Source organism: Globicephala melas, chromosome 11 (genome assembly GCF_963455315.2).
Source record: "Globicephala melas chromosome 11, mGloMel1.2, whole genome shotgun sequence".
Classification (NCBI taxonomy): domain Eukaryota; kingdom Metazoa; phylum Chordata; class Mammalia; order Artiodactyla; family Delphinidae; genus Globicephala; species Globicephala melas.
The window spans coordinates 61,235,035-61,259,216 of record NC_083324.2 but is presented as its reverse complement, the minus strand read 5'-3'; the positions used below and the strand labels follow the sequence as shown (position 1 = coordinate 61,259,216).

General features: G+C 39.1%; 1 pseudogene; it reads left to right on the top strand.

Annotated features, from left to right (window-relative positions):
* Positions 1–18,457: 18,457 nt before the first annotated feature.
* On the top strand, positions 18,458–21,695 carry LOC115844160 (ubiquitin-associated protein 2-like pseudogene; annotated as a pseudogene).
* The last annotated feature ends 2,487 nt before the right edge of the window (positions 21,696–24,182 follow it).

Genomic DNA, 24,182 nt, shown 5'->3' with positions numbered 1-24,182 from the left:
CACTGAGAAGCCACTGTAGAGTTATTAATCGGCCTAAATTCAACATTGATGTGTCTCAGGGAATAGGGAGGCCTGAGGAGAGGGAGAGAGAGTGATGGAGCAGCCAGTCAGTGGAGCAGTCAGAACACACACAACATTTTATTGATTAAGTTTGCTGTCTTATAGGAGCGTGGTTCATGGTTCCCCAAAACAATTACAATAGTATCATCCAAGATCACTGATCAAAAATCATCATAAAAAATAATGAAACATTTGAAATATTGTCAGAATCACCAGAATGTGACATAGAGACAAGAAGTGAGCAAAGGCTGTTGGAAAATGGCATTGATGCAGGGTTGCCACAAACCCTCAATTTGTAAAAAACATTATATCTGTGAAGCTCAATAAAACAAGCTATGCTTGTATTTTAAGAATTTTGATGCACGTAAATTATGGATACAAATAATATCATCTTTTTCACTGGTCTATGAATGTATCATAGTAATCACTGAAGAGAAGTGTTCAGAATGGCATGTACCAAAGGATGGGGTAAAGCAATGTTTTTAGGCTACTGCTGAAAATTTCATTAAAAATGCCCTTCTCTTGAGAGTAGAGTCACATGTATATGAAAAATAGCCTCGGAGTCAGTTAGCATTCCTATTGGTGCAAGGAAATCCTTGTCCAAGTATTTTTCTCAGCTAACTCAGATTACTAATTATGCTGTCTTTTAATGTGTGATTTTAAACAAATTACATACAGCACCACAAAGAGCATTCTAGATCTGAAACTAAAGTTGTATTCTCATTGGAATGATCTTGATAAGTGTAGATTTAAGAAAAGAAGAAATAAAAATATATTATAGTGCCTTGCAGTGTTGATGGAAATTCAGTACCCCTCCCCCCCCCCAAAAAAATATCTGCCGAGTTCATCAATTCTGAGCCACTCTTCATCCTTAAAATGTATGGAGTTTCTCACCTCATACAGCCCTTACCCCCTTTTGCTGAGTTTAAAACTCTTACCAGCACTTTCTCTTGCCAAGCCGTCACAAAGCGGGATCTCAAGTTTGCTGCTCACGTAATTCCAAAAAGCTCATTAAATATAAAAAAAAAAGTACTGTTTTAACCATTCCTTTTGACTCTCTGAAAAAAAAAATCAAGAGGTGAACATGTTGAAGTGTGGTATTATCAGCAAGTGGTATAGTCTGAACGTTCAGAAGACACATTTACTTGAATTCATTTTCTATGTATTTTTCTGTGTTTGATAAAAAGTCAATTTGGCAAATATTTATTGAACAAATGCTATATTTTAAAAATTATTCTAAGGAATATTCTGATTTCTGAAAGATAATGTATTAAAGAACTTGATTTAATATTAATTTTGATTACTTATTTAAATTGTTGTCAACAAGCAAGCATTTTGCAAGTTCAATTTTTCTCAGACATCATCATGATAAAATCATCAAGCAAGAGCCAACAAAACACTGGGTTAAATTCAGCCAATCTACTAGTATTTCACACAGGTCCCTTGCCTGTATCTTGGTGCTTCTTTCGCTAGCATCTTTCATTAAGGCAGTAAAAGCACCTGTGTTTAGTTTGCTATTACAAAAATTCAATTTTTTGTTCAATCCAAAACAGATTTGACTCTTTCCATGGCTCAAGAAGTAATCCAAGCACCTTTTATTATGCTAGTTTTTCCTCCCAAGGTGATTCTGCCAGTGACTGAAAAGGGCACTTAAGAAAATTATTGATTGCTGGTTACTTGTATTTGTCAATATCTTGTTTTAAATAGGGATGTCTTTTCTGTAGGTGCAAAACTACTTCTGGTGATTGTTCTTTAAAATTGTGTTTTTTAGTTGTTTATTTATATGGTTTTACTTCTTGTCATTATTTTGAAATGGAAACTAGCCTGCTTGCTAAAATGTTCAAACACTATAAAAGAATAGATGCAAAGGAAGTCTCGATCCCACCACGACTTCTATTCCAGTTATGTCTCTAAAGCAACTACTGTTACCAGCTTGGATTTTGTTTAAAAGGTAATCTATACATATATGAATATATAGATGTCTCCCTCTGTCTCTCTCTTTCCATACATAGAAGGGATAGATGTAGTAAATAGATAGATACATAAGCTGCATTACTATATTTATTCCTCCTTATTTTCTTTAAAAGATATCTTAGCATGTATACCATACACTATTTCTCTCTTCACTTTATTTACTTAGCAAGATATCTTAAATGGCTTAATATTAAAAATAAATTTATAAATTAGTATTATTGCAAGAGGGATAGTTTCAAAAAATGTTTGTTTCATTTCAGGTTGCTCCTTTAAGATATCAAGTTTTATGTGCAGTTGAACTTCACAACAATGAGACCAATATTTCAAATATCCATTTCAGTATGTCCTTGACTTTATAAATTTACTGCTGATTTTTCCCACCGCCTACTACTCATTGTGGTTAGATAAGTATTTATTTCCATCTTTTTATTATGCACCTGGTTGGCCTCTGGAAAAATTCATTGGCTGTTGCAACACTCCATGACTTTTTCTGAATATCCCTTATGACTTTTGTGTGTGTTTGCATTTATTTCAAATCTATCCCTAAATTTCCTAATTTCAACCACCTATCCATATTTTTGGTTGAAACTATAATTTTAAATAATGATGCCTAGAATATAAACACTAAATAACACTAAAAAATAGATTGATGTTCACACTTGAATTATTATCAAGAAATTTATGATGATGAAAGGGGAAAGTAGATGTTACATTTTTAGAAATATGATTTGAGCAAAATTGCTACATGAAATCAAACCACTTTATGGTAGTTTTATTCTGTAAGAGACATTTTTTTTTAATTGCTTCATATGGTGATAAAGTTAGCTTACAAAAAAAAAAAAAAAAAAAAACGCCAAACAAAACAAAATAACCAACCAGCTACGTGTGTTCCAAGGACTCCCTCGCACACTTGTAAACCCTTCTTTTCTGCTCTGATGACCTCACATCTGTCCTGCTCTCTGGCACTATTAGCAGCCCCACTCTTGCTCACTCTGACTTGACTATAGATAAATGACAATGTCTCCACCAAACTTCAGCAAACCAGATTACCCAACACTTAGAATCCAGTCCACATTCTTACTCTCTACATTCACGTACAAACAGAAGAAAATTGATATGGAAAAGGAAAATACAACTGGTTTTGCTGTGCATAAAACAAAACCTTTAAAATAATTTATAATGTATTTTCCAAAATCTGCAAATGATGATGGTCAAGCGGTGATGTTATGAGGAAGACTCCACATCCCAATAAGAGAAAGCGGCTCTCTTCACACTTTGACCTGTAGAATAGTTTTATTTGGACTGGTTGTCTAATATAACAAAAAATCTCTGCAGGGAGTGGAGATAGCCCCTGCAGAGCATGGAGTGCAGGGGTCAAATCCTAGTTGATGATCAGTGAGTGGGTGGATGAGGAGCAGTAAGTCTTTCACAGTACTAACGTCTTTTTTCCAATAAAAATGCTGCATTTTTCAGAGGTGGACGGTCAGAAAAGTTGGAAATGGGCAAACCAAGGTCTTGGAACAGTAGCCAAGTGGCAGAAGGCAGAGCTGTGGGTGAGAATTCTCCAAAGTGCCTGCAGAGCTAAGGTTTCCCATCCCAGTGTACTTATTTCTCCCTTGTAGCTCTGTACCTTATCATGTAACTATTTCCATGCTGCATTTATCTATGTCTATTCTACTGATTTTATTGGCTTATGAGTTCACAACCTACCTGCTCAATTTTTTTTTTTTTTTTTTTTTTTTTGCAGTACACGGGCCTCTCACTGTTGTGGCCTCTCCCGTTGCGGAGCACAGGCTCTGGATGCGCAGGCTCAGCGGCCATGGCTCACGGGGCCAGCCGCTCCGCGGCATGTGGGATCTTCCCAGACCGGTGCACGAACCTGTGTCCCCTGCATCGGCAGGCGGACTCTCAACCACTGCGCCACCAGGGAAGCCCCCTACCGGCTCAATTTTGATTGTGAATGGCTTGAGCACAGAACCTGGTTGTTCATCATGTCTATCTTCTTAGCTCCTAATACAAAATAGAAACATTTTATTTAAAAGAGTAATCAGGCCAGTGTTCAAATCCCACCACTGCTACAATAGTTATATAAAATCCCGCAATTTAATTACTTTTCCAAACTCGACTTAGTTACCTGTAGCATAAAGATAGTAACATCAGGTTCATTGCAGTTGCTGAAATTGTGTGTATGTGTGTGTGTGTGTGTGTGTGTGTGTGTGTGTGTGTGTGTGTGTTTGAGTATAGTAGTTGAATTGCTTGGAATCATGTCAAGCATACTTTCTAAAATGGTAGCTACCATTTTTGTTGGTGTTATTATTATTTTATAATCTTTGTTAAGTTAAATGGAAAGGAATTGATGTGTCAACTAATTTACATTAGATTTTAGTAGATATATAGATATCTCAGCAGTTGCTTAATCTGAAAAAGATAATAGTTGAAATAAGAGAGAATGAAACATAAGTAATAAATAGATATTGATCTGAGGTTACCCTAAATTCAAATTTAAATATGTATAGTTAAGTTTTCAATTTCTATATCTCTTTTATTTCTGGCTTATAATGATTGTTTCTGTGAGGTATGCATGAGGAATGTATTAAATTATCTATGCTTATTTCCCATAGGGCTTCAAAATGTCTCAGATAATCAAAATTTTTTAATCCAAGTTAATTTTCTAGTTTAAAGTAGCATTTACTTTTTTTTAACATCTTTATTGGAGTATAATTGCTTTACAATGCTGTGTTAGTTTCTGCTTTATAACAAAGTAAATCACCTATGCATATAATTTTTTGTCTCAAGATGTATTTACATTTTTTTAACTTTTAGAAAATATTGTCAACATGTGTGTTGTGTAAAAGTTTACTGATTTTTGAAAAGAAATAGAGTAACACATGAAGATTGAAAAACTTTCCTCCTCCAGAATTGATCATTTGAATGAAAAGGTTATTTATTTGTAGGAAATGGTAGGTAAAACAGATTAAATAAATTATATAGCTTGCTGGTACATATGGGACTTAAATTATTTTGTTAATGCAAATTATTTCCTTTAAATCTCACTAATTTTGCATCTGCATAAACTTGAAAATGCTTTGATGTGTTTAGATTTAATTATGGAGAATAAATATTCTTTAATATTTGGTCCTTTATTTAAAAAAATTGAGGGCTTCCCTGGTGGTGCAGTGGTTGAGAGTCCGTCTGCCGATGCAGGGGACATGGGTTCGTGCCCCGGTCTGGGAGGATCCCACATGCCGCGGAGCGGCTGTGCCTGTGAGCCATGGCCGCTGAGCCTGCACATCTGGAGCCTGTGCTCCGCAACGGGAGAGGCCACAACAGTGAGGGGCTCGCGTACTGCAAATAAAATAAAATAAAAAAATAAATTGAAAGCGGTTTTCCTTTTAAGGGGGAGATGAGAGAGAGAGAGAAAGAAGAAGAAGGAGGGGAGGAGGAGGAGGGGGAGGAGGAGGGGGAGGAGAAGGAGAGAGGGGAAGAGAACCATCAATTTGTGGTTACAGTTGGAGTTATTGCTTTATGAAATATCCAGAATACAATTGATCTGAAAGGAAACTCATAGAGATTTATTCAATTATACCTGGGCATCTGGTTCCCAATGATTATATCAAAAACAGTGATTATTCTGAATAGTACTATAAAGAGAAAAAATCAAGCTCTTATTCCAGTGGCACTGATTCAGAAACCATTACTCAAAAGTCATAATAACAGAAGGTACTAACCATCTAAATGATATGAGTTCCAAGTGATTAGGTTGGTTCACACACCTCTCAGAACTACAATTATGTGGAAAAAGGAAAGTATGAAGATGTCACAGTCCACGGAGGCAAATTTCCATCATCAATAAATGGGCTTTCCTTGTTCCTAAGACACTGGGCTTTAAATAAAACATCTGACAGCTGAGACTGGGATACTACATCTATAATTGCATATAAAAGATAGAATCAAGGAAAAAACTATACTTACAGTATGATGTCAGCTGATCAAATAACAATTGCATTTAAGGTACGGAGATAAGCCAAGTCATGATAATTATTTGAACTTGGACACTGTTCAAATGATATCTGGAATATAGACTCACGTTGTAAAAGTGTCAGAGTTGATAAACCAACAGAAATGTAAATTTGAGTAGTACCAATAATTCATATTTAAGTAAAAATTTATGATCTATTAAAGCACTTGAATAAACTGCTATAGTTGATATTCATCACAGTTTTGAGAAACATGAAAGTGTTGTGATAGCCATTTTTATCCACAAGATAACATAAATGCTCAAATAGTTTGAATCAAACAGATCTAAATTAGCAAACCAGGGATTAGAATCAGTCACCTAAATCTCAGAAGTGTTCTTTTTAATGAGAGAGCAATTGAACATGTCATAATTATTCTCTACACTCTCTCCATCCACAGGGGTTCACTTCCTGGTTCCTCTGTGCAGAAACTGGAGTTTCTATTGAGGTTTTAGCCACCTGGCTGCTAAGGCACTCTGTGACTTGTGCCTGCTCTTGGGATAAAGCCCCAAAAGAAAAGAAAATGGAAAACTCACTCTCTTGTCAGTTGCTCTTCCAAATGTTGACTTCCTTCTACAATTTACCTGTTCTTATTTACTATTTGGAATACCCAGGTAGTAGGTGTTTCAGGTTTTTTGTTTAAATTTATTTATTTTTATAGATTTTTCTTTATTAGTTGTAACAAGCAGGAGGGATGAGGTATAGTGGGTTTACACCACTATAGCATACTAGAACTCCCTATTATTGATTTCATACAATAACATCATCATAAAGGGACTTAGAAACATCCAAAAAAGATGTTAGTGTCTTATGCACCACACTTTCAGATCCAAAGCTCCTCTTCTGCGTCTGACATTCTTGACCTCATGCTCCTGAAAGTGTTGATTTCTCATGGTTCTCCTCAACAACTCTGATCTTGGTTTTGTTTTGTTTTTTATCTTGGCCATCTCTTTCTCAGCCTAACGCTTAAAATCCATGTTCCCTCGTAAACTTTCTTGGCACCACTGCTTTGTTGAGACTAATTATGCAATTTCATCAACTCTCCTACTTTTGACAACTGCTTATAAGCTGATGACCCATAAGTATTTATTTCCTGCTCAAATCACGTCCTAAGTTTTCTCACTCATGTATTAAATGTTGCCTAATCATGTCTTTTGATTATCCCATAGTCATTCAACATGTCCAACATGGAAACTCCTCCCCAAATGTGCCACCCTCCATAAATGGCACTGTAATCTGTTTCATCTTCAAAACTAGAAGCCTGCAAGTCATGCCACAGACTCTTCCTTTTCACTCTCCATTTCTGACAAATGAGCATGCTGTGCCTTAAATATTTTTCAGTCTGCTTTCTTCGTATTTCAATTATCCCGTCTCTCAGCACCTTGTCCAGACAAATGCAAGAGCCACTTCTCGGTTTTCCTCATTCCTGTCTGTTTGCTCTTAAATTCACCCTCTAAGTTCCAGTCAGTGTGTCCCACCTAAAACACAAACATAGTCATGCATCTTCTCTGCCAATATTCTTCAACTGCTCCACTCCTCCTGCCAGATGGCATTCAGACTCCCATGCAAGTTGGTTTGAGAGCAAATTCGCTTTAACAGTAACTCATTAATCTACTTACCTACATCTATTTCCACTCCTTTTCTCTCACTTTGTATTTTAGTAATACCAACCCACATGTATTTTCCTGGACCCACTGTGGGGTTTCAGGCTGCCATGTCATTATTTTATTAACACTAGTGTAATCACCTAAGTGGGAAAAGAATTTGAAAAGAATAGATACATGTATATGTATAACTGAATCATTTTGCTGTACACCTGAAACTAATACAACATTGTTAATCAACTATACTCCACTATAAAATAAAAAGAAACAAACCCATTTTAGGTGTCCACAGAGTTAGACTCAAGTAAGGCTTAACCCCTTACTTTGTCTACCCCTTCTTTTACCCTCATTTATGCCAGAGGCACAGACCTATGTCTGTGACTTACACATTTTGATCTCTAATCCAAGATAGTTCTCTCATTTGTGGATCTTTACATTTAACTTCCTGCTTGACCTCTTCATTTGTGAATATCAAAGGCAGCACACATTCAGTGTGGCTAACACATACTTTGCAATATTTGCTCCCAATGCTGATCCTCTTCCAATGTTCCATTGTGGCAAATGTCACCACCATGTAGCCCCTTGTACCAGCAGGAGACTTGGTAATCTTCTTTTCATCTTTTTCTCTTTTATTTCCAATAAGCATCCCAACACCAGATTCTATAAATCTCATCTCCAATATACTTCTGGCTTCATTTCTATTTCTTTGAAAGCCATCATCATAGGCCACCTGGGCCACAGGTCTTCTATCCTTTCTGTTCATTTCCCATGTTGCAGCCAGAATGATACATTGAAAGTGAAAATCTAGGGGGAGACTTTCAAGATGTGGAGGAGTAAGACATGGAGATCACCTTCCTCCCCACAAATACATCAGAAATACACCTACATGTGGAACAACTCCTACAGAACACCTACTGAACACTGGCAGAAGACCTCAGACTTCCCCAAAGGCAAGAAACTCCCCATGTACCTGGGTAGGACAAAAGAAAAAACAGAGACAAAAGAATAGGGACAGGACCTGCACCTCTGGGAAGGAGCTGTGAAGGAGGAAAGGTTTCCACATACTAGGAAGCCCCTTCACTGGTGGGGACAGGGCGTTGTGGGGTGGGGGAAGCATCGGAGCCATGGAAGAGAGTGCAGCAATAGAGGTGTAGAAGGCAAAGTGGAGACATTCCTGCACAAAGGATAAGTGCTGACCAGCACTCACCAGCCTGAGAGGCTTATCTGCTCACCTGCCCGGGTGGGCAGGGGCTGGGAGCTGAGGCTCCAGCTTCAGAGGTCAGATCCCAGGGAGAGGACTGGGGTTGACTGCATGAACACAGCCTGAAGCTTGTGGGCCACAGCTTGCCAGGAGGTAGTCTGGGAAAAAGTCTGGAACTACCTTAGAGGCAACAGACCATTGTTTCGGGGTGCGGGAGGAAAGGGGATTCAGAGCACCGCCTAAAGGAGGTCCAGAGACAGGCACAAGCCGCGGATATCAGTGTGGACACCAGAGACGGGCATGAGACGCTAAGGCTGCTGCTGCAGCCACCAAGAAGCCTGTGTGCAAGCACAGGTCACTGTCTATGCACCTCCCCTCCTGGGAGCCTGTGCAGCCCGCCACTTCCAGGGTCCTGTGATCCAGGGACAACTTCTCCAGGAAAACACACAGTGCGCCTCAGGCTGTTGCAACATCATGTGGACCTCTGCTGCCACAGGCTTGCCCCACTTCCGAACCCCTCCCTCCCCCTGGCCTGAGTGAGCCAGAGCCACCGAATCAGCTGCTCCTTTAGCCCCCTCCTCTCTGGGCGGGAACAGACGCCCTCAGGTGACCTACATGCAGAGACTGGGCCAAATCCAAAGCTGAACCCTGGGAGCTGTGCGAACAAAGAAGAGAAAGGGAAATTTCTCCCAGCAGCTTCAGGAGCAGCGGATTAAATCTCCACAATCAACTTGATGTACCCTGTATCTGTGGAATACCTGAATAGACAACAAATCCTCCCAAAATTGAGACAGTGGACTTTGGGAGCAATTGTAGACTTGGGGTTTGCTTTCTGCATTTAATTTGTTTCTGGTTTTATGTTTATCTTAGTTTACTATTTAGCACTTATTATCATTGGTAGATTTGTTTATTGATTTGGTTGCTCTCTTCCTTTTATATATATATATATTTTTTTTTTTTTCTTTTTCCTTTTTCACTTTTTGTGAGTGTGGATGTGTATGCTTCTTTCTGTGATTTTGTCTATATAGCTTTGCTTTTACCATTTGTCCTAAGGTTTTGTCTGTCCTTTTTAATTCTTTTTAAATACTTTAAATTTCTTTTTAATTTTTAGTAAATTTTTAAATTTTTTCTTTTAAAAACTATATTTTCTTTCTTTCTTTTTCTTTCTTTCTTCTCTCTCTCTCTCTCTCTCTCTCTTTTTCTTTCTCCCTTTTCCTCTGAGCTGTGTGGCTGACAGGGTCTTCATGCTCCCACCAGGTGTCAGGCCTGTGCCTCTGATGTGGGAGAGCTGAGCTCAGGACATTGGTCCACCAGAGAGCTCCTAGTTCCAAGTAATATCAAATGGAAAAAGCTCTCCCAGAGGTCTCCATCTCACCACTAAGACCCAGCTCCACTCAATGACCAGCTACAGTGCTGGACACCCTATGCAAACAACTAGCAAGCCAGGAACACAACCCCACCCATTAACAGAGAGTCTGCCTAAAATCACAATAAGGTCACAGGCACTGCAAACACACCACAGGATGTAGTCCTGCCCACCAGAAAGACAAGATCCAGCCTCATCCACCAGAACACAGGCACCAGTCCCCTCCACCAGGAAGCCTACACAGCCCACTAAACCAGGCTTAGCCACTGGGGGGGCGACACCAAAAACAATGGGAACAACAAACCTGCAGCCTGCAAAAAGGAGACCTCAAACACAGTAAGTTAAGAAAAATGAGAAAACAGAGAAACACACAGCAGATGAAGGAATAAGGTAAAAACCCATCAGATGAAATAAATGAAGAGGAAATAGGCAGTCTACCTGAAAAAAAATTCAGAGTAATGATAGTAACAATGATCTGATATCTTGGAAATAGAAAGGAGAAAATACAAGAAATGTTTAACAGAGACGGAGAAGAATTAAAGAGCCAACTAACAACAATGGACAACACAATAAATGAAATTTAAAATTCTCTAGAAGGAATCAATAGCAGAATAATTGAGGCATAAGAATGGATAAGTAACCTGGAAGATAAAATAGTGGAAATAACTACCACAGAGCAGAAGAGAAAAAAAAAATGAATGAAAAGAATTTAGGACAGTCTCAGACTTCTAGGACAACATTAAATGCACCAACATTCGAATTATAGGGGTCCCAGAAGAAGAAGAGAAAAAGAAAGGAACTGAGAAAATATTTGAAGATTTATAGTTGAAAACTTTCCTAATATGGGAAATAAAATAGTCAATCAAGTTGAGGAAGGTCAGAGAGTCCCATACAGGATAAATCCAAGGAGAAACAAGGCAAGACACATATTAATCAAACTACCAAAAATTAAATACAAAGAAAAAATATTAAAAGCAGCAAGGGAAAAACAACAAATAACATACAAATGAATCTCCATAAGGTTAACAGCTGATTTTTCAGCAGAAACTCTGTAAGGCAGAAGGGAGTGGCAGGACATATTTAAAGTGATGAAAGGAAAAAACCTACAACCAAGATTACTCTACCCAGCAAGGATCTCATTCAGATTCGACAGAGAAATTAAGACCTTTACAGACAGGCAAAAGCTGAGTGAATACAGTACCACCAAACCAGCTTTACAACAAATGCTAAAGGAATTTCTCTAGGCAGGAAACACAAGAGAAGGAAAAGACCTACAATAACAAACTCCCAAAAATAAGAAAATGGTAATAGGAGCACACATATCAATAATTACCTTAAATGTAAATGGATTAAATGCTCCAACCAAAAGACATAGACTGGCTGAATGGATAGTAAAACAAGACCCATATATATGCTGTCTACAAGAGACCCACTTCAGACCTAGAGACACATAAAGACTGAAAGTGAGAGCATGGAAGAAGATATTCCATGCAAATGGAAATCAAAAGAAACCCAGAGTAGCAATTCTCATATCAGAAAAAATAGATTCTAAAATAAAGACTATTACAAAAGACAAAGAAGGATACCACATAATGATTAAGGGATCAAACCAAGAAGAAGATATAACAATTGTAAATATTTATGCACCCAACATAGGAGCACATCAATACATAAGGCAAATGCTAACAGCCATCAAAGGGGAAATCAAAAGTAACAAAATCATAGTAGGGGATTTTAACTCCCCACTTTCACCAATGGACAGTTCATCCAAAATGAAAATAAATAAGGAAACATAAACTTTAATGATACATTAAACAAGATGGACTTAATTGATACTTATTGGACATTCCATCCAAATTGATATTTACAGGACATTCCATCCAAAAACAACAGAATACACTATCTTCTCAAGTGCTTATGGAACAGTCTCCAGGATAGAGCATACCTTGGGTCACAAATCAAGGCTTGGTAAATTTAAGAAAATTGAAATCTTATCAAATATCTTTCCCAATCACAACACTATGAGACTAGATATCAATTACAGGGAAAAAAACGTAAGAAATACAAACACATGGAGAGTAGACAATACACTAGTAAATAACCAAGAGATCACTGAAGAAATCAAAGAAGAAATCAAAAAATACCTAGAAACAAATGACAATGAAAACACAATGACCCAAAACCTATGGGATGGAGCAAAAGCAGTTCTAAGAGGGAAGTTTGAAGCAATAAAATCCTTCCTCCAAAACCAAGAAACATCTCAAATAAACAACCTAAACTTACACCTAAAGCAATTAGAGAAAGAAGAACAAAAAAACCCAAAGTTAGAAGACGGAAAGAAATCATAAAGATCAGATCAGAAATAAATGAAAAAGGAATGAAGGAAACAATAGCAAAGATCAATAAAACTAAAAGCTGATTCATTGAGAAGATAAAAAAATTGATAAATCATTAGACAAACTCATCAAGAAAAAAAGGCAGAAGACTCAAATCCATAGAATTGAAAATGAAAAAGGAGAAGTAACAACTGACACTGCAGAAATACAATGGATCATGAGAGATAACTACAAGCAACTATATGCCAATAAAATGGACAACCTGGAAGAAATGGACAAATTCTTAGAAAAGCACAACCTTCCAAGACTAAACCAAGAAGAAATAGAAAATATAAACAGACCAATCACAAGCACTGCAATTGAGACTGTGATTTAAAATCTTCCAACAAACAAAAGCTCAGGACCAGATGGCTTCACAGGAGAATTCTATCAAACATTTAGAGAAGAGCTAAGACCTAACCTTCTCAAACTCTTCCAAAATATAGCAGAGGGAAGAACACTCCCAAACTCATTCTACGAGGACACCATCGCCCTGATACCAAAACCACACAAAAAGAAAGAAAGAAAACTACTGGCCAGTATCACGGATGAACATAGATGCAAAAATCCTCAACAAAATACTAGCAAACAGAATCCAACAGCACATTAGAAGGTCTTACACCATGATCAAGTGTGGTTTATCCCAGGAATGCAAGGATTCTTCAATATATGCAAATCAATCAATGTGATAAACCATATTAACAAACTGAAGGATAAAAACCATATGATCATCTCAATAGATGCAGAAAAACCTTCTGACAAAATTCAACACCCAGTTATGATAAAAACCCTCCAGAAAGTAGGCATAGAGGGAACTTACCTCAACTTAATAAAGGCCATGTAGGACACACCCACAGTCAACATCATTCTCAATGGTGAAAAACTGAAACCATTTCCTCTAAGATCAGGAAGAAGACAAGGTTGTCCACTTCACCACTATTATTCAACATAGTTTTGCAAGTTTTAGCCACAGCCATCAGAGAAGAAAAAGAAATAAAAGGAATCCATATCAGAAAAGAAGTAAAGCTGCCACTGTTTGCAGATGACATGATACTATACATAGAGGATCCTAAAGATGCTCCCAGAAAACTACTAGAGTTAATCAATGTATTTGGTAAAGTAGCAGGATATAAAATTAATGCACAGAAATCTCTTGCATTCCTATAAATAATGATGAAAAATCTGAAAGAGAAATTAGGAAACACTCCCATTTACCACTGCAACAAAAAGGATAAAATACCTAGGAATAAACCTACCTAAGGAGACAAAAGACCTGTATGCAGAAAATTATAAGACAGAGATGAAAGAAATTAAAGATGATACAAACAGATGGAGAGATATACCATGTTCCTGGAGTGGAAGAATCAACATTGTGAAAATGACTATACTACCCAAAGCAATCCACAGATTCAACGTAATCCCTGTCAAACTACCAATGGCATTTTTTACAGAACTAGAACAAAAAATTTCACAATTTGTATGGAAACACAAAATACCCCAAATAGCCAAAGCAGTCTTGAGAAAGAAAAAAGGAGCTGGAGGAATCAGGCTCCCTGACTTCAGACTATACTACAAAGCTACAGTAACCAAGTCAGTATGATACTGGCACAAAATCAGAAATATAGATCAATGGAACAGGATAGAAATCTCAGAGATAAATCCACACACATTGGTCACCTTACTTTTGATAAAGGATGTAAGAATATACAATGGAAAAAGACAGCCTCTTCAATAAGTGGTGCTGGGAAAACTGGACAGCAACATGTAAAAGAATGAAATTAGAACACTCCCTAACGCCATACACAAAAATAAACTTGAAATGGATTAAAACCCTAAATGTAAGGCCAGACACTATAAAACTCTTAGAGGAAATCATAGACAGTACATTCTAATACATTAATCACAGCAAGATCCTTTTTGACCCACCTCCTAGAGAAATGGAAATAAAAACAAAAATAAACAAATGAGACCTAATAAAACTTAAAAGCTTTTGCACAGCAAAGGAAAACATAAAAAAGATGAAAAGACAACCCTCAGAATGGGAGAAAATATCTGCAAATGAAGCAACTGACAAAGGATTAATCTCCAAAATTTACAAGCAACTCATGCAGCTCAATATCAAAAAAACAAACAACCCAATCCAAAAATGGACAGAAGACCTAAATAGACCTTTCTCCAAAAAAGATATACAGATTGCCAACAAACACATGAAAGTATGCTCAACATCACTAATCATTAGAGAAATGCAAATCAAAACTACAATGAAGTATCACCTCACACCAGTCAGAATGGCCATCATCAAAATATCTACAAACAATAAATGCTGAAGAGGGTGTGGAGAAAAGGAAACCATCTTGCACTGTTGGTGGGAATGTAAATTGATACAGCCACTATAAAGAACAGTATGGAGATTCCTTAAAAAACTAGAAATAGAACTACCATATGACCCAGCAATCCCATTACTGGGCGTATACCCTGAGAAAACCATAATTCAAAAAGAGTCATGTACCACAGTGTTCATTGAAGGACTGTTTACAATAGCCAGGACATGGAAACAACCTATGTGTACATTGACAGACGAATAGATTAAGAAGATGTGGCACATATATACAATGGAATATTACTCTGCCATAAAAAGAAACAAAACTGAGTTATTTATAGTGAGGTGGATGGACCTAGAGACTGTCATACAGAGTGAAGTAAGTCAGAAAGAGAAAAAAAAAATACCGTATGCTAACACATATATATGGAATTTTAGAAAAAATGTTTTTTAAGATCCTAGGGACAGGACAAGAATAAAAACGCAGACGTAGAGAATGGATTTGAGGACATGGGGAAGGGGAAGGGTAAGCTGGAGCGAAATGAGGGAGTGGCATGGACATATATACACTACCAAATGTAAAATATTTAGCTAGTGGGAAGCAGCCGCATAGCACAGGGAGATCAGCTCTGTGCTTTGTGTCCACCCAGAGGGTTGGGAAAGGAGGGTGGGCAGGAGGGAGACATAAGAGTGAGGGGATATGGGGATATATGTATATGTCTAGCTGATTCACTGTGTTATAAAGCAGAAACTAACACACCATTAAGGCAATTATACTCCAATAAAGATGTTAAAAAAAAAAAAAGAAAGTGAAAATCTAGTGGTATCAATTATCTGCTACAATATTTCAATAACATAGAATTTCCTTTAGGGAAAAGACAAACATTCTTCTCGGGTCTCTAGACCATGGCCTTAAAATCCAGCCTCATCCTTAAAGATCCATGTTCCCCTCAGACCCCAGGGGTTTTCAATATACTTTGTGTTTCTTTTTTCCTTGCTTTATTAACCCCCACCCTACCATGACAACACACAGCATCACTGCTACTACATCAAAAGTAATAGTATAAATACTACTTTTCTTTTGAAAAATGGTATCCACTCCATCAGAAATAATTGAGTTGAGCATCTGGTGTAGAGTAAGTACAGATACTCTTAGCACTATTGTAAATTTTCGTCTTTATCTATATCTACAGATATTATGAACTAACTTTAATTTTTCTTATACAATTACTGAGGTTTGTTTCACAAAATTTGGAAAATAATGTCAAGAAAAAAGAAAAAAATTTAAAATCACCTAGAATCCCACCATCCAGAAGAATGACTTGGACATTTTGTATGTTTTTAAATATATTCTTTATAAAAATATGCCAGGTCAGTTACTTTCTTAAAGAGAGCATCTCTGACTTGGACAAATCTTCATGTACAAAAGGAATATCCTTGAGATTCCTGAATCATAGCCATCAGGATTTAACAAATTCTAGACACCAAAGGAGGAAGTGGAAAGGACCAGTGTTAGCTCAATTTCAAAATGCAAAATAAGATTCAAGTTGTGAGTTTAAGCTGAGGATTCAAGAAGAGTGAAGTTGATTTGGAACATCTAGCACCACACGATTAATCAACAAATTTTAAGGAATGGCTTCTAGTATATCTAATGTCATGTCAGCATTTTCTGCAGTTAAAAATCTCTACTTTGATGATATCAAAGAATCCAAAGCTTTAAGGATGGATTGTGAGTCATTTTACACATATTATTATTGATAATAAAGGCACAGTAATTCACCTTTTGTAAGACTCCGGCTTCAGAATTTTCCCATCGTGGTAATGTATTTGGGTTGTACAGAGAATTATAAATATAATTTATTTAAAAAAATTCAAGTTCCAAATGTTTCTCAGTAGGTTCAAAGATAATATAGTTTGTTGGAAATGGATTTTAAACTTTTTCTAAGATGATTGCAAGTTAACATTCTTGTGTGAGTATTAAAACATTTACAGCCTTCAAAGCCAATTTAGTTACTTATATAGTTTTAAGGATTATAGCTTTTAAATATTAATTTCACCATTTAAACTAATTAGTAACATTAAAATGACTCATTCAGAGAACTAACACTTATGTCAGTTTATTTACTATTTCAGCAAGCCAAAAAAAAAAAAAGAAGGAAATTGTCTTAAGGTGAAAATACATTTGAAATTAGTCATTGAACAAAATTTCACTGAGATAAGAATAGTAACATGCTTTGGAAGCACTAAGAATAGAGTTAGTCTCGTGACAGCAGAATAATATAACACCACTTGTTAAAAAAATAGAATCATTTATTCATTCAATCAGTTATTTCAATCAGTTATCACATGATGCAAAGAGAAGCCAGGCTCTCCTGTTTCGAAGGAGTTAGTCAGTGAAATAAGAAAGGAAGTGGTTTCAAAACAATGTGGCAACAATTACAATCGACCTAAGTATGGTGACTTTGGGGAGCATAGAGGAAAGAATGTTACCATAAATCTACACACTCTACCATGTTTTTCTGTAGACTTAATAAATAACATAACTTGCACATGTATTTGTGGGTATTTTTTAAACGTGTTTAACAGTCTCTTGAATAAAATTAATAATCTGATAGCATTTTCATTTCATAATATTTTTGAGTAAACATATACAAAAGTCAATGACGGTCCTAAGGATGAGTCTTGTTAATAAATATATATGTATATATACACACATACATACATATATTTTTGTTGTTATTGCTAATTTAATAAGGAATACTCATAAAAATAAATTTGAGATCCATCATTTTGTCGCCTGAACTCTTTTTTACAATACACATATTTTAAATGAAAATGAGTAACCTAGGCATAGCAAGTAGGTTTTAGTCCTGATTGACTGATGAAGTTCACCTGACATGCAATTGTATTGAGAATTCTAAAGATGTCTGGACTAAGTGGGAAACAAAATAGTTATTGATTATCTATGTGCTATAGGCACATGAAAGGGGAATATTGACCCACTATGCATGCCACCCTTGGAGTGGGTTAACCACACAGATGACACCTGAGGAGCATCACGAACAAGGAAGCACATTAAAATTAAATGTTGCTGGGGAAGTTAGGTGTGAACAGTCATTCAAAGTCGAGGTGCTCCACTTGCACGCCCCTTACAGATGAGTCAGCTCTCACCTGTGACAGAAGGAAGGAAGTGGCTGAGGGGTAATGTGAGGGAGTCCGGCTGCAGACCAACTCCTTGTATCTCTCATTTATGTTATGCTCGTGAGAAGAATCAGACAGAAGTGTGCTTGGAGATGTATTGCTTTATGTTTGGGTGTGATTGATTTTCCTGACTCATCCTTTAGGGGAGAAAAGCAGCCTTTTACCTAGACACCACAGGTCCATGATCACCATAGCTTTTCAGTCACAAAAGACTTTGGGACAACACTAGGGGACAAAACAGCATGTTGTGCAGTTACATTCAAACAATTCTTTAAAAACTGGCATGAGGAGGAGACTGAGTATTCTACGTTGTAAATATTGTTATTCGTATATACTGTAAATGATGACATGGGTGGGCATTAACCGAGCCCGAGGAAACTGGGAACGACCTGAAAATTAAAACCAGACACAGCACAAGCAGCAGCCCTGGGCCACTGAGGAGCAACTTCGACTTGCACAGATGATTTTGGACCATAATGATGCTGGCTTTGAGGAAAAGGTGAAACAACTGATTGATATCACAGGCAAGAACCAGGATGAATGTGTCATTGCTTTGCATGACTGCAATGGAGATGTCAACAGAGCCATCAATGTACTGCTGGAAGGAAACCCAGATATGCATTCCTGGGAGATGGTTGGGAAGAAGAAGGGAGTCTCAGGACAGAAGGATGGTGGTCAAACGGAATCCAACAAGGAGGGCAAAGAAAATCGAGACCGGGACAGAGACTATAGTCGGCGACGTGGTGGGTCACCAAGACGGGGGAGAGGTGCCAGCCATGGACGAGAGTTTTGAGGTCAGGAAAATGGGTTAGATGGCACCAAGAGTGGAGCGCCTTCTCGAAGAGGCACAGAAAGAGGCAGAAGAGGTCATGGCCGAGGCAGAGGTGACTCTGGTAGGTGGGGAGGAAGGTTTTCTGCTCAAGGAATGGGAACCTTTAATCCAGCTGATTATGCAGAGCTGGCAAATACTGATAACTATGTCAATAACAGCTGCAATACATAGAACAGCACTGGCCACTTTGAACCCGATGATAGGATGAGTGCATAGAGGACTGCAACAGAGGAGTGGGAAACTGAAGACGGGAATGAAGATCTTTCCGAGACCAAGATTTTCACTGCCTCTAATGTGTCGTCAGAGCATCTGCCTGTGGAGAATGTGACAATCACTGCTGGTCAGAGAATTGACCTTGCTGCTCTGTTGGGGAAGACACTGCCTTCAATGGGGAATGATTCATCTAATCTGGATCCATCTCAGTCTCCTTCTCTTCTCCAGCCTCTGGTCTTCAGTAACTCGAAGCAGAGCGCCATATCGCAGCCTGCTTCAGGGAACATGTTTTCTCATCACAGTATGGTGAGCATGTTAGGGAAAGAAGTTGGTGATGTTGGTGAAGCTAAAAGTGGAAGCACCACAGGCTCTCAGTTCTTGGAGCACTTCAAGACTGCTCAGGTCCTGGCTCAGTTGGCAGCTCAACATTCTCAATCTGGAACCACCACCACCTCCTCTTGGAACATGGGCTCCACCACACAATCCCTATCGCTGATGCAGTATGATTTGAAGAACCCAAATGATTCAACAGTGCACAGCCCCTTTACAAAGCACTAGCCTTTCACCCCGTCTTCAACTGTGATGGAGGTGTTCCTTCAGGAGAAGCCACCCACAGTGGCTACCTCCACTGCTGCACCTCCCCGCCCCAACCCGTGTTCTCCTCTGCCAAGCAAATCCACCTCGACTCCTCAAATGTCTCCTGGGTCTTCAGACAAACAATCCTCCAGTCCTCAGCCAGCTCAGCAAAAACTGAAACAGCAGAAGAAAAAAGCCTCCGTGACTTCTAAGATTCCTGCTCTGGCTGTTGAGATGCCTGGCTCAGCACATATCTCAGGGCTCCGCCTGCAGTTTGGGGCATTGCAGTTTGGGTCAGAGTCTGTCCTTTCTGATTATGAGTCTACTCCCACCACGAGCACCTCTTCAAGCCAGGCTCCAAGTAGCCTCTATACCAGCACGGCCAGTGAATCTTCATCCACAATTTCATCTAACCAGGAGTCCAGTTATCAGAGTGGCCCAATTCAGTCGACAACATATACCTCCCAAAATAATGCTCAGGGCCCTCTTTATGAACAGTGATCCACACAGACTCAGTGGTAACCCAGCTCCATCTCTTCATCATCCCAAAAGGACTTGACTCAGGCAAAGAATGGCTTCAGTTCTGTGCAGGCCATGCAGTTGCAGAACCCGCAATCTGTTGAAGATGCTACAGGCTCTGCACCTTCCACTTCTAGCATCCCCCCTCTCAGTGAAACGGTATCTGCAAATTCCTTACTGACGACAGCCAATCAGTACTCATCCTCCTTGGGTGGCTTGAGCCACAATGAGGAGATTCCAAATACTACCAGCACACAACACAGCAGCATGTTATCTACTCAGCAGAATACCCTTTCATCATCAACATCTTCTGAGCGGACTTCGACATCCACTATTTTGCACACAAGCATGGAGAGTGAGGCAAATCTTCATTCTTCCTCCAGCACTTTCTCCACCACATCCAGCACAGTCTCTGCACCAATGGTCAGTGTCTCTTCCAGTCTCAATAGTGGCAGGAGCTTGGGCCTCAGTCTAGGCAGCAACTCTACCATCATAGCCTCCACTTGAAGCTCAGTTGCTATGACTTCAGGAAAAGCTCCTCCCAACCTCCCTCCTGGGGTCCTGCTGTTGTTGCCTAATCCATATATTATGGCTCCAGGGCTGTTACATGCCTACCCGCCACAAGTATATGGTTATGATGACCTGCAGATGCTTCAGACAAGATTTCCATTGGATTACTACAGCCTCCCATTTCCCACACCCACCACTCCGCTGACTGGGAGGGATGGTAGCCTGGCCAGCAACACTTATTCTGGTGACCTCACAAAGTTCGGCCATGGGGATGCCTCGTCCCCAGCCACAGCCACAGCCTTAGCCCAGCCCCAGCATAACCAGACACAGACTCACTACACCATGCAGCAGACATTCCTGAACCCGGCGCTGCATCCTGGCTACAGTTACAACAGCCTGCCATACTACACAGGGGTTCCGGGCCTCCCCAACACCTTCCAGTATGGGCCTGCTGTGTTCCCTGTGGCTCCTACCTCTTGCAAGAAGCATGGTGTGAATGTCAGTGTGAATGCATCAGCCACCCTTTTCCAACAGCCAAGTGGATATGGGTCTCATGGATACAACACTGGTGTATCAGTCACCTCCAGTAACACAGGTGTGCCAGATATCTCAGGTTCTGTGTACTGCAAAACCCAGCAGGCCTTTGAGAAACAAGGTTTTCATTCCAGTACTCCTGCTGCCTCCTTCAACTTGCGTTCATCCCTAGGAAGTAGGGGGCATCAATCTGGCCACATCTGCTGCCTACCCACCTGCCCCCTTTAGGCACATTCTGACCCCCCATCAGCAGCCTCACTCCCAGATCCTTCACCATCACGTGCAGCAGGATGGCCACACAGGCAGTGGGCAATGTAAGCAGACCAACTCCATCCCACAGAAGCCCCAGACCAGCAAGTCTGCCTACAACAGCTATAGCTGGGGTCCCAACTGAGTCCCTGACTCTCTTCTCCTGGTCCCATCTTCTGAGAGGGCTTCTCAGCCTGGTAACTACGGAAACAGCATTAAAGAGAGAAAGGAATGTGGGGGAGGTTCTGCTGCACCCACCCCCAGCGGCCCACCCCATGCCTCAGCTTCATGTCTGTACCATCCCCACTCTGTTGTATGTATTATAGGATTTATATTTTCTCCTTTTTTTCCCTTCCTTTCCTCTCCTCCTCCCCCACTGGATTCAAGATTATGAAACTTTGCTGTGGGCCCTGCCCTCCCTTTTCCTCCTCCTGTTCACCCTGGTGGGGTTTGGGGGAGGGGGGAAGGGGGGACCCCCAAATATATATCAGCCCAACAGCCCTAAGTCTCCTTCTTTATTATTAGGAAACAAACCAACAACAACAAAAAATGGCATCATGAATATGAACAGCATTGTCAGATGAATTAGTTGAATTGTTTTTTTTTTTTTTTGTACTGTGTCCTGAAATTTAATGGATTAATGTGTCTGGTATATGTAAAAAGAAAACCTGTACTACAAAAAAACACACACCAAAACTGGCATGAATGACAAGCAGAGATTAACAGCCTTGAAATGCTGAGCTCCACTGAGCAACAGAAGTCTTAGCTTGGTAGAATAACAATCTAGATATGATCGTGGATATACATAACATATTCTTGTTGAATATAAAATCAAATTAATACCAGTACGTTAAATGGTAAGACATTTTTAGAGTACATTTTTCCCCTCGGCATGACCTATCAAGCTTGACATTTCCTGACTTTTTGCCCCTACATTTTCAGTCCCTTCTCTCATGCATTTTTATGCATACAGAATTGAAGTTGACAGGCATCTTCTTCTCACTTGCTTTCTTTCTTTGCGTGTGTATGTGTGTAGGGGGCTGTATACACACATACACACTCACTATGGAGGCCCTTATAAAATGCAGAACGGGTATGCATCAAGTCAGAAATAACAAATGTTCAAGTAAAAATATGATATTCATTTCAAAGCATTCTTCAGTTGCATAGTGATCTGAAAGTCAGGAATTACTTGCTGGATCTGAACTCACTACTAACATCCATGTTCATGCTAGTATGAACAGCTACTGGTGAAGAATCATTGTAGCTTCTAAGAAGGAAAAGACAGATATACCTATATCTATATGTATATCTATATCAGCAATGCCCCATTATATACCTATACATATACATATATAAAACATGCTATATATATGTGTGCCATTCTATCAGTTTCTGTATGTATATGTAAAATGGGGCATTACTATTCTTTACATTCATATGTGGCTTATCACATTAGGAATAAAACTACCACTTGGTTACTTTTAGTAGTAGAAGTGAACTCAAATGGCTATTTTCTGAAATCTGTACCCTTGGAAGGAAAAATTAAACCCATCTCTTCTCTTGTACTCTAGCAATGGTGAGGTGAGGGTCGCTGGTAGCAGCGCCTGCTGGGAAGCCTCAAGCAATGCAGCAGCAGGAAGGTGAGGACCCAGCTTTGTGAAATGGTAACAGAAAGGAAGTGGTAAAGACACCTGTGAACATATTTGACCAGGATTTGCCACTGATTGGGTTTGAAAGAGGGAGATATGTAGGACCCAAAAAATGACACTGAATTCCCATATTTAAGGAACCAGGAAAACACTTAGATTTTATCAGAAATAGGGAAAGCGATAGTTTTGTGGCAGATTAGATTTCAGTTTAGACATGAACCATTGGTTCACCCAAATGTGTTCCATGGAAAGCAATGCAAATCTGAGCCCAAAAGATTGAAGAGTCCTATAGATTTTATCAATCACAAAATAATAAAATGTTCCTAACAACATCTTTAGTCATCTTCTGTTGCTTCAGTTGTTCATGAAAGTTTCTCAAAAATGCATGCTTCTGTCTTCCCCAAAACTCTTCCCATCTTTTACAGCATCCAATTCTTTTCATTTTGTGTTAGAATAACTTGGAGTTTGATTAAAAGGAGACAACAGTAAGTAAGCCCTATAGTGTTCACTATGTCTTGGACTTTTTCAAAACACTTTACATAGATTAATTTTCAAAACAAATGTATAAGCTATGTACCATTATTATACCTACTTTTTTTTTTCTTGCGGTATGCGGGCCTCTCACTGTTGTGGCCTCTCCCGTTGTGGAGCACAGGCTCCGGACGCGCAGGCTCAGCGGCCATGGCTCACGGGCCCAGCCGCTCCGCGGCATGTGGGATCCTCCCGGACCGGGGCACGAACCCTTGTCCCCTGCATCGGCAGGCGGACTCTCAACCACTGCGCCACCAGGGAAGCCCTATACCTACTTTATATATGAAAAATCTGAGGCATGAAGAAGTTACATGCTCAGAGTAACTCGGTAAGTAGCGGAGCTGGAATTCAGCCTGGCTTCAGAGAGCCCGCTTTTAATTACTACCTAGAGTGTGTCTCTAATGACTGCACTGTTTTTGTTTCTTCAATGGAGAGAGGATTAGATGAGA